At 45.7% G+C, this 11,216-nt stretch overlaps 2 long non-coding RNA genes across 2 annotated transcripts in view; both read left to right on the forward strand.

The window, feature by feature from the left end:
* The window catches only part of LOC109306817, a 23,969-nt gene extending 20,298 nt beyond the window's left edge, over nt 1–3,671 (forward strand). The window contains exon 3 of the long non-coding RNA XR_002100122.1: nt 3,658–3,671. This is a non-coding gene — a long non-coding RNA (uncharacterized LOC109306817). The remainder of the gene's footprint in view (nt 1–3,657) is intronic.
* The window catches only part of LOC109306818, a 515,505-nt gene that overhangs the window by 111,877 nt on the left and 392,412 nt on the right, over nt 1–11,216 (forward strand). The gene's annotated exons all lie outside the window — the stretch shown is intronic.

The following is an 11,216-nucleotide window of genomic DNA, read 5'->3' on the forward strand; positions in this document are numbered from 1 at the left end:
CCCTTGTCCCAGCTGCCAGAAGAGGGTTCGGGATTGAGAGTGTGGTTGGGAGTAAAAAGGTAAGAAAGGTTTATTGATTAAACAAACACGCAACTATGCGTAAATAATAAGACTGCAATGACAGACGATAACAATTCGCATTGGCAACTTATCGGCAGTCCCCTCTGATGTCTGACGTATGACAAGTTCCTCATCTACAAAGCTCAGCAAAGTCAGATGTCCCTGATCAGCGCTCTCCAAGGGGTATTGGGAAGGACCCTGGTATGCCATCCTCGGGCTCCTCGAGATCCATGGGCCAACTGAAACCAGGTCAGCAGCTAACTTTAAATCATTAGCTTCTCTCACAGAGATGCATTTCCCTTCTAAATCATTTTTGGATGTGCTAGCCAATTTATAAATTCTGAGCTATGCTGATAATTTACAGCCATACAAATTCTCCCACTGCAAACTTTCCATAGGACTGACCAATAGCAGTACAAGCCTTCGGGTTCTTCTGATAAGGTTAATTTTAACTACGCCACAAGGCCTAACTTACTACTTCTACAAGGCTTTGCTAAATTTACTAGACCTCACTACGTACAAGGCCTCATTACTCTTTAATTAGGCTCTTAGCGACAACAAACAGCTTATAATACATGAACAAATAATAAGAAACACATGGCCTAATCTTTACAGCATTCAGCAAGCACCTTAGACACAATTTTCAGCTGTCACACCTCCTGAACTTATGGAGTTTCCAGCTTTGCAATGGATAGTGACAGTAATCAACTCATGATCACTGTCACCCAGCTTCCCTTTGCTGCTTAGGTCTCTGATTAGCGCATCCCCTTTGGTCAGTACCAGATCCAGCAGTGCTTTACCTCTTGTTGATCCATAAACTTCCTGAGACGGGCAGAGCTCATCCACATATGTAAGGAAGCTTTGAGACCACTTGGATTTGGCTGGGTGCACTTCCCATGAGACGTCTGGGTAGTTGAAGTCTCCCATGACAATCATGCACTGAGAGCTCAGTTCCCTGGAGTATTCTTGGTCAAGCTCTTGTTCCTGGTTTGGAGGTCTGTAGTACACTCCTACCATTGTATCCTCTTCGCCATGTTTCCCTCATATTCTAACCCAAATGGTCTCCAGTCATCCTCCTTGGGTGCCAGTCTTAGTCTGTTGGGGCACGTAGCTCCCCTTCACACAAAGAGCTACACCTCCACCCCTTTTTTCAGCACGATCTCTCCTGTACAGGGTATAGCCACTTACACCCATAGTCCAGTCATAGGAGGAGTCCCACCAGTTCTCCGTTATCTCTATGAGATCATAGTCATTTTTGTTTAGCAGAAGGACCAGTTCCTCCTCCTTATTCCCCAAACCCATAGCATTAGTCTACAGGCACATAAGCATGCTGTTGGAGGCGCTAGGTTTCCTTGTATTCATGGAGAAGCTCTGTTCCTAGGCTGGAGTGTGTTCCCTTGAGCATCCTAACCTGTTGATCTTGTAGTTGATGCTTGGTAAGCTTGCTCTGGTGGTTGTCCACACATCCCCCTGTGAGCTTAGTTTAAAGCCCGGGTGAGCAGGTCAACCATTCTGGCTGAGAAGAGCTTCTGCCCCAATTGAGTGAGGTGGAGGCCATCTCTTCCCAACAGACCAGTGCCTCTCTCTCCAAAGAACAGTGTCGCACTAGGTTGAAAGTGCCCAGTTGTGGCTAGGTTCATGGGCTGGAAACCAATAAGGATGTAGTTTATGATTAATATACAATATTTATTTGGCTTTAACCTACAAAATATTGACAACTTAAGCAAATGATTCCCTATATAATACTAATCTATGACAACATACAATAATCAAACAATCAAAGCTGAGGACCGATGTCCATTGGGTCACGAGGTTCGGGTCAAGGCCCCTTGCTTTCAAAACCATGAGTGATTTTGGTGCGGCTGGCCAGGACCCTAGTCTCAGACCTGGTCAACGGCTCATATTTCTTAAAAGGTCATTTAACAATCAAAACATAATCAATCAAAGCAATTACAAACAGCTAAATGGGAAATTACGCCCGTTGAGTCACGGGGTTTAGGTCAAGGCCCCTTGTTTTCAAGATCTCTGATGACCTTGGTGCGGCTAGCCAAGACCCTAGACCCAGACTTGGTCAACGGCTCATGTCTTTTACAGGAAAGATGGACAAATACAAACATAAATAGCTACAGTCTTATATGCATGCTTACCACTACAGCAAACAAAAGGAGCGGCTTCATGGCTGGGAACATTAGTCTCTTCGCAGAGGCCTCAAGAACGACCGGAGGCAGTGCTTGTGGGGAGGGGGTGACCCTGAGGGTGATCAGTCTGCGGGCCCTTTGACGCTTGAAGTTGCAGTTCGAACTTCCCCCGTCAGGGCCTCGTGGCTTTACTCTTTTATACCCTTACTCTTTTTCACTTATTTTTACTGGCCAATTGTGTTACCTTCCTGCCAGCACTCTGTCTTTACTCGTCAGCAGCCCCTTCCTCATGCAGTCCCCTCATCGTCTTCTGCTTAGCCAGTCAGGTTGCAATTTCCTTCCTGCTTCAATGGCAGTTCGATGCAATTGACTTCCCTGCCTCGTGAGCATGACAGGGGTCACCCGTCCAGAGGCCTGTGTTATGGCTTAGCATTTTGCCATTTTGCTGCAGCCTGGCCAGTCATCTGGGGAGATGCCCGTGACAAGCAGACTGTGGTCATAGAAGCTGAAGCCTTCACAATGGCACCAGCACCACAGTATTCTGTTTACTGCCTCGATTTATGTCTCCCTCCCTAGCTTGTGACCTGTAACTGGAAGGATTGAGGAAAAAATCACTTGCGGCCCAACACCCTGAGCTCCACTCCCAGAGTACTGTAGCCATTCATGATCTGGCTGGGATTGCTCCGAGTCATGTCATTTGTGCCCACGTGGATAAAGACTATGAGGTCGTGGTTGGAGGGCCAGATAGGTTTTGGGATCCTCTCAGCTACATACTCGATAAGGGTTCCCGGGAAGCAGCAGACCTCCTGGGCTAAGAGAACAGGGTGACAGATCGCTCCTTCTGTCCCCCTCAGGAGGAAGACTCCTGGAGGAAGACTCCTGCAACAACCACCCTGCTTTCTATCTTAGAGATGATAGCTGATTGTGTTTCTTCATCACTTGCAGTAGCTGGCAGCTCTGCTGGCTCTATTGGTGCTTCAAGAGGTTTGTACCTGTTGCAGAGATCCAGGGGGGTGGTGACCCTTGTACAGTGAGCCTTGGGGCCACAGACAGTCTTTATCCAGGCCCCTGGCTGGACAATATGGGAATGCCTTTTGGCCTCCCTGGTCCTCGCAGGCAGCCTACATTTACCTTCTTCTTTACTGGGGTGAAAGGCCTGGCTTTAGGAGTTGATCTCCTGTTTGCTGTCCCTGATGACATCTTGGAAGTCTTCAAGAGGAGATTGGACAGATATCTTGATGGGAGCATTTGATCTCAACAGTATTCCTGCCCAGAGGTGAGGGATTGAGATCAATGATATTTTGAGGTCCCTTTCAGCCCTTAATTTTTATGATTCTATGATCCTTCTTGATTTTGATTTCAGAACAACTGTACTGTGCATGAATTGGTCATTCTGATTTTTCCCTCAGTCACACAGATATAACTGAAAATTAACTTTTGTTAATTCCAGGTCAGTCAGTGAGATTTTTATTGGTGTGTAACAGTGTTAAGTAATTGGGCCATGTTTTGTCCTTTGGTGCAAGCAGACATTGTGGTGGAGTGTCCTTCCAGGGGTGGCTATGAAGCCCCTGGGGTCCATTCAGCCCTCACTTTGTGAAAAATTGCCCCTTTAGTCACCCGCCACACCTTGATATGTTTTATGAGGGAGGCCATCCCAGGGCTTCCTAAATTACTCTCTCAAATGCCACCAGGTGCCCATGGTCACTACCTTATGGGCTAATTGCATGTCTTCATTTTGTCCCTATACCATGCCCCAATGTCTTGCAGATGGCATCCTCATTGCTGAGGTTGTCTTCTCTTAGCAGGCTCCTAGCTGTTACTACTGCCTCTGCTCAGCTCTGAGTTTATATCCTACCCAAGTCTAGCCTTCCTTCTGGGTCACATGACTCTATAATCAACTCTGTCTACACCTACAGGCTGCCTTATCACTAGTCGGTATGTTTCTTAAAGTGACAGGAGCACCAAGCCTCCTTCCTCAGACATCCACTAGATATATAGGATGTATAGGAAAAAGTATAAAACCTAGCCAGCATCACACATCTGCTATTAGTAGCTCAAGAGAGTGGGGTGGAGGAGGAAACAAGAAACAATGGTAATTTTGAACTCAGTGTTTATAGTGCATAAAGTGTGGTTCGAGTCAGCCCCAGACAAAATTTAGAGAGCAGACTGAGGACCGCTCTAAAATACACAGGATGCTTGGCTGCAACGGCCAACAGCAGGCAGGTTGACAGCTCGCAGTACCCTGTGTCAATTGGGTTTTGAGTCCTCAGGGTCCATTCTAAGATCAGAGGCCAATATAATTGCTTCCTTGTATCCTTGTTGGCAGGGGCAAATGGTAGTATGTCTAGAGAGGCTGAACAATCCTCCTATCTTCAGAGCAAGGATGAGATGTACAATCGTGTAGTGCAGGGGTTGTCAGCCAGGGCTATGCATACACCCGGGGGTACTTGAAAAGGTGCTTGGGAGTACGCACGGGTGGGTGGGGATGGAGCCTCCCAAGAGCAGGGCTGGGGTGGGGGGTGGGGCGAGGGCAGTGGCTCCCCTCTGTGAGCCACACAGGTGCTGCATGGGCAGCTGGAGACTAGGGAGAGGGAGCTCACACACAGCAGCCACTGCTGCCATCCACCACCCTGCACCACCATGGCTCGCGCCTGCAGCTCCATAGGCTGCTGACAGGTAGCGCTTGATTGGCCGGGTGTGAGACCCATCAGCAGCCCATGGAGCTGCACGTGCGACCAGCTGTGTGATGTGTGGCCCCCACCTCTCCTCTCCTCTCCCCACTCCATATCCAGCCAGCCATATTTAGTCCATATTTGACAGCCATATTTAGTCCATTCTGTCAAAAAAGGTTGAAAACCCCTGGTGTAGTGGGTAGGGAAAGCTTTCATTACAGTTACCTGAAATGCACCTCTGCTATAAAAAAAGAGGACTTCCATCTCCTTGATAGTCAGTGCAGCATTTTGCGTGATTAAGGCCCTTTTCCAAAATCAAGGCAACCAGTTTTCGGTTCCTGTCTCTGGATTTATGTCTTCACTGCAGTGAGAGGTGTGACTGCACCATGTCTCGCCATGAGGGCTTTAATCTGGTTAGCTTAGGTACCAACAACAGCAAAACCCAGGGTAATACCAACTTCAGATGCCACTTAAGTGCACCAGCTGGGATTGTAAAGCCCACACTGATGTCTGAGCTGCTGTGGATGCACTGCTTTGGGTACCCAAACTAGCAAGATGGATGCTAGTGTGTGTACATACACATGTTGCACTTCAGAGCGGAGGGTAAATGGAGTTGCTGAGACGGACATCTGACAAGTCACTTATATCTGGTTATATTCACAAGCCTAAGTGCTGTGATGCTTGGCATCGCAAATCCAAATACCTAAAAGTTTGGGGGAGAATCAACACCTTGAATTATATATCTAGGCTCCCTGTGACATGCATAGGGTTCTCTTTTTGGGATTTTCAGCTGTGAGCCATCTCTTGAAAGTCAGTGCCTATCCTTTTCTCCCAGAGGTGGAAAAGAAGCTGTGACTCCCTTTACATACAAATGGCGAATGCTTCAAGGATTCATCCAGGACGTGGGAGATTCAGATTCAACTCCTTCCTCTGCCTCAGCTTTAAGACCCACGTTTGGAAAATGTCTAATGACGAGACTTATAAACCACTCTGGGGTGATGTGTGTGCAGAAGAGGAGGGCTTTCTCTTACGAAAGCTCTTCCATTTTGCACACACTGCTTACAACTCATTTCACACAAAAACAGCATGTGAGCCTCAGCGTAGCTCTGTAACCTAGTAATCAGGGCATTTCTGAGGGGAAAGAGCTCTGGTTTCAGCAGTCTCTGTATTTTTAGATTAAACAGTCATGAGACATAATGCATACGCAGAGCAGAGGTTTCCCCCATGAGCTCACACTTTGTATTCGGCTTCATTTTCTATGCAGTGGCTTAGTTTCAACTCAAGGAATAAAGGGGAGAGTTGTGAATCCCTGTCTCAGGTACACATCTCAGGGCTGAAAGGAGGAGCACCAGCTTCAGAAAGTGGCAAGATTTCAGACACAGCCCTGCCTTTAGTGTGTGAGGCAGCCAGTTGTGCGCTGTGCTGTGTTGCGAGTCCCAGCCCTTGGCTCCTGATGCTCCCCAGATATTGTACATGAATGTGGGTGCCCAAATCCTGGCTATGAATTCCCCTGCTGGGGCTTAAGCACCTATGTTTCTGGATCTAGTCATTTAGGTCTTAGGACATATCTGCACTGCAGTTGCAGTATGTGCCAGCTTGGCCTTTCCCAAGCATGCCTGGCCCACCTGTTCTTCCTTGCACGCTCTGCCCACAGCAATATGCCATGAGGCCCAAGAGTTGGATATTAAACATGACAGCAAAGGGGGCTCAAATGTAGCACTCCTCAAGGAACAGGGGGCCAGCTCTTTCCCTGAGCATTCTCATCCACTACAGGGCTAGATGGGCCTTGAAAGGCAGGGGAGATATGTACCTTAAACCAAATAAATAAGATGTAGAGAGACCATCAGCTTTGGTGAACTCGAGCTCCCTTCATCAGATGCTTTGTCTCTTATGTGGCCACCCCACAAGATCCCTCAGAACAATTCAAAAGCAAGTTTTGAGAGTGAGCAGAAAAGGCTTCCCAGGACCATCTTCGTCTGCATATTTCCCAGATTAAAGCATTGCTTTTCCTGCTGCATTTGCCAGCCCTCTGACTTCAGACACAGTCTCATCATTATCTCTGGCCAAACAAGTAATTTTTAGTATGAGGTTTCTGTAGTTCACGTGGTATCAGTTTTGGTTATGGATTTAATAATACCTCAAAAGTATTCTACTGGGTATGGTTTTTCTGCAGTTCTTGTCCTTCATTCCTGATTGCTAAGGGAAGCTGCAAAACATGGATTCTATGTTTCTTTATTATTTCAGCTACTAGTTTTATTATGTGCTCTCAACCTTCTCCATTTAATTTTGTTACGTGTTGGGAAGCTGCTTCAAAGGACAAATGTTTTTTTCCTAGTACACTGTCATTTACTACTGCTGCCTGGGCACTTCTAGAGCCACAGGGTAAAATTCTGGCTCCAATGAAGTCAGTGGAGACTTTATCATTGATTTTTGGTGGGTCCAGGAATTTGTTAAGAGTTGAGGGAGTAATAGGGACAAAAACAATTCTAAATGCTTTTAAAATAGAGCTTTATTAAAAGAATATAGTATGGTTGCCTATTAAGGAAATTAATGCCTGTTAAAGCAAATCCAGTGGTGGCAGGGCAGCAAAGATGTACTCCAGGTTCCTAGCCGTGTCCAGGTGAGCAGGGTTGTGCAGTTAAAGGTTCCACGAACCTCTTTGTGGCACCACAAACCACACACAATGAACATTAAATGAATGCTGTGCCACAGATTTGCAGCACGGTGCCAAAATTTCTATTGGGATTTCCTGATAGCAAAAAAAAACAAAACGCACTGGGACAAAAAGCAGTGCAATACACGCAAAAAAACCCCCCATGCACCCACACAAACAGAGGCCAGGGCATCCAGAGCAATGCTCTCCATGCTGCCCCTGTTGCTCCAGCATGCCACCAGGTAAGATTGCTGGGGCCAGCTGGACCCAGCTTTCGGCTGTCCCTGGCTGAAGATCCAGGAAGAACTGGGCAAGGGCAATTTGTCCTCCAGTAAACCACACGTGCAGGGGCGTGTGGCGAGGAAAACTGTGCTGCTGGAAGTGTACACCCCTGCTCAGCTGGACTTAGCCCCTGTCTTAAAACCAGTTGTGGGAATGATCAAATGAATTGTTGTTACTAGAAAAAGGACTTCTTGTAGGACAGTGATGCCTTCTTGGAAAATGGAGCCCAGTCCCTCACCACTGCCTTTGGCCCTTGCATCCCACTGCAGTGTTATTGCCAAAAGCAATTTTTCCAGTTTATTCAGTGAGGGAAAGTATTTCCCCTGCTAGGGATAACCTAATTTAGTAAGATGACAAAGAGTTGGATGAAAGTTGTTTTTTGTTTGTTTCTTCTTTTTTTTCTAAAGGAACGGTCACCTTTGTGCTCAACATCATAATTAGCTGCTCCTTATCTATGTGACCATCTTAGAGTTAATTTTTCATCAAATAAATGGTAAAATAAATGTCTCACTTATTTGGTTTAGGTCCTATGTGTATAAGAACTATTACTTACTATTGCTTACTGTGTTGTACAATAGGTAAATTGTGCCAATCATAGTGAATTCTTGCCTCAAAGTACTTATAATCAGAGTCAGGATGGTCTTGTTTAACCCAGATTTATCTTGGGGGGGAGGGGGTGTTTAGAGTAACGTGCATTCTTTCTGGGGAATAATTGCATTAGGGGTGTTGTCAGGACTGGGACGCGGGATGTCAGGCATTGGTAGTTAGGCTCAAGATCCATAACCTGAGTCCAGAGCTAGGAGCCAGTACAGGGTTGCAGCCTAAGTCCAGATATTGAAGTCATGCTAGAAACAGGCTGGGGGGAAACCAGAGTAGCGGTCAAGGCAAGTTAATGTCGAGGAGTCAGGATCAGGAAGCTGTGGATCAAGGTAAAGTCTTCAGATTGTATCAAGGTCAACACCTATGAAACAAGCCAAGGTCCAGATCCTGAGTCAAGATCAAGACAAAAGATTGATAGTCAGAAGCTGCACCTGGACACCGGGAGAGGAACAAGGACTAAGAAATGCAGCTGGTCACATAAAAGTGCTGGGGTACGGTCAGTCTCCAACCTCAGCAGGAGACTCATGCAACAGCCTACCCTGCTGGTTTTAAGGCCATAGTTGAGGTAGGGCCGGCAACCTGCAAGCACAGCAGTCAATGATTGGCTGTCAGAAGGATGACTCCTCCCTAGCTAGAGGGGTGCCATATCACAGGTTTCCTGTTGTGTTTCATTCTGCTTTTGGAGGAGCTCATAACCACCCCTATTTTGAGTCTTCTTATGCAATCCCTTGGAGGCTACAACTCCTTGTTGTACCACACAGGGGTGGAGCAGTGCATACTAGGAAACATGGCACCTAGGGGCTATATCTCTGTATTTAAAATGAAGAGAGGTGCAGTTTGTTCCATGCTCATGTACGTCAATTTAGATCTGCTTGACAAGTGCTAGGCAAAATGCACCACATGGCTGCTCTGCCTTGAAAGCCAGGTTGGTTGCTGGTGTGATGCAGTACAGTTTCTGTGAGTGGAGAAGAGCCACTGTTCATCAGCCTGATTAACTGTCCATAATGCCCTCACAATCTCTCAGTCCCGAAGGAAGGCTTCTTCAGTTAGAAACCATCCCAATTGAGAGAAAGTAAATTAGCAATTATATGTAACAAATAGAGAAATGGGGAAGTTGATAGCAAGGCACACAAATCAACCGGTGGAGAATGCAGAGAACTGAAATTATAATCAGGAGTTAAGAATTCCTTCAGAATTTGAATTGAATAGGGAGTCAAGGACTCAAAGTCGCAAGGAAATTAAATAAATCTGGTGGTATAAAATAGGGTACCCACCACTACAGCATCTTATGCAGACCGTAAGACTGTAGATTTAAAATTGTAATAAGACTATGGTGTATTTGTACCATTTTCTGTTCTCATTACTATCCTTGTCATGAGAACACGTTCATATTGTTCATTTCCAGCTTGCATTACAGAATTAGGTGCCAGACTTTAAATCCCTTGTATGTTCTGTGGAAAGTAATGGGAAAGTGTGCTGTGCTGACCTTTTCAGTGTTCTCTGAGTTGATTGGCTCATCCTCCCTGGCTTTTCAGCCTCTCTGACTTGAGAAAGAGTTGGAAATGAAAAGATGATCAGTGTACAGAATAGCGCAAAGGTTAAACCAGAGCAGCATAGAATTGTCTTTCATAGACTCTGTCGGGCATTAAAATGCTGTCCTGACCGCGTGATAAAGGTTGTAATGAGAATGGGAAATGGCATGACATAATTTCAGTCCTATGACAAGAGGATAAAGTTAGGGGCTGGATATCTCTTGGGGTGGGAAGTAAGATATAGAGCCTTTCATCTCCAGGTTAGTGGTTCAGATCCAGCTGAGGATTGAAATGGAGTGAAATTTGATTAAAAGTTGATGACTGTTCAGTGATGAAATGAGTTTGGTGGATGCAAGCCAGTTCTCAGAGGACAAATGCCCACACCGCAAAAGACACTAACATAATTTCCATCAATGTGCACCTTTGCAAGGGGTCCTAAGAGAGAGGAAGGGACTGCTCTCTCATCCCTAGTGGGGAAAAAAAAATGAACATTAGATCAATGAAAGAGAACTGTGATGGGCAAAGCTCAAAACGAGCTAGCCAGACAAGCATATCTGAGGCCAGATGCGTACCTCAAACATTCTGCTGGTAAAATTAGAGGAATGTGTTGTCACAACAGCCACTTTCATGGCAACTTGTAACTCCTTATCCCTGCTCCCACTCACTGCTAGGATTGCCCATATAATGCAATACAAAAGATTTCAGCATGGTATATTAATGTACCAGTGCCAACCAGTGTGGCTTCTACAGATAATCTTCTAATTAGAAATTGCACCAAACAGGTGATTTTATCTTTAAATGCTGGGTGTAAGTCTCACCTTCAAAACTTCCAAACTAAGATCCTGATGTTGTACCCTGATATAACGCCAACAGATCCATCTACCAGAACAGAATTCAGTGGAGTTCTGCAAAGATGCTGGATCTACTCCTGATCATCAATGTGTGGGGCCTAAGTTGAAAGAAAGAAACGAGACAAAAATAAGACAGTGCATTGTAGTCTATTCTCATTATTTCTGTAGTGGTTTTGATAGGCATTAGGAGAAGAATAATAAGAGATGGGGAAACCAAGCAGGAGACATTTATACTGATCTTGCTGAAAATAACCATCATGTAAACAATAGGGCTGTGCAAAGCTTTGGTCCATGATTTGATTTGGCGGTGACTTGGCCTGATTCGGTGGCCAAATCACCGAATCCGAATCGAATCAGAGGACACTTTAGTCTCTCCAAATTGAATCAGAATCCTCCGAATCAGTTCAGACAGATTCAGAAAGATTCAG

The sequence above is a fragment of the Crocodylus porosus genome, unplaced genomic scaffold (assembly GCF_001723895.1).
Source record: "Crocodylus porosus isolate Cpor-Errol unplaced genomic scaffold, CroPor_comp1, whole genome shotgun sequence".
NCBI lineage: Eukaryota > Metazoa > Chordata > Crocodylia > Crocodylidae > Crocodylus > Crocodylus porosus.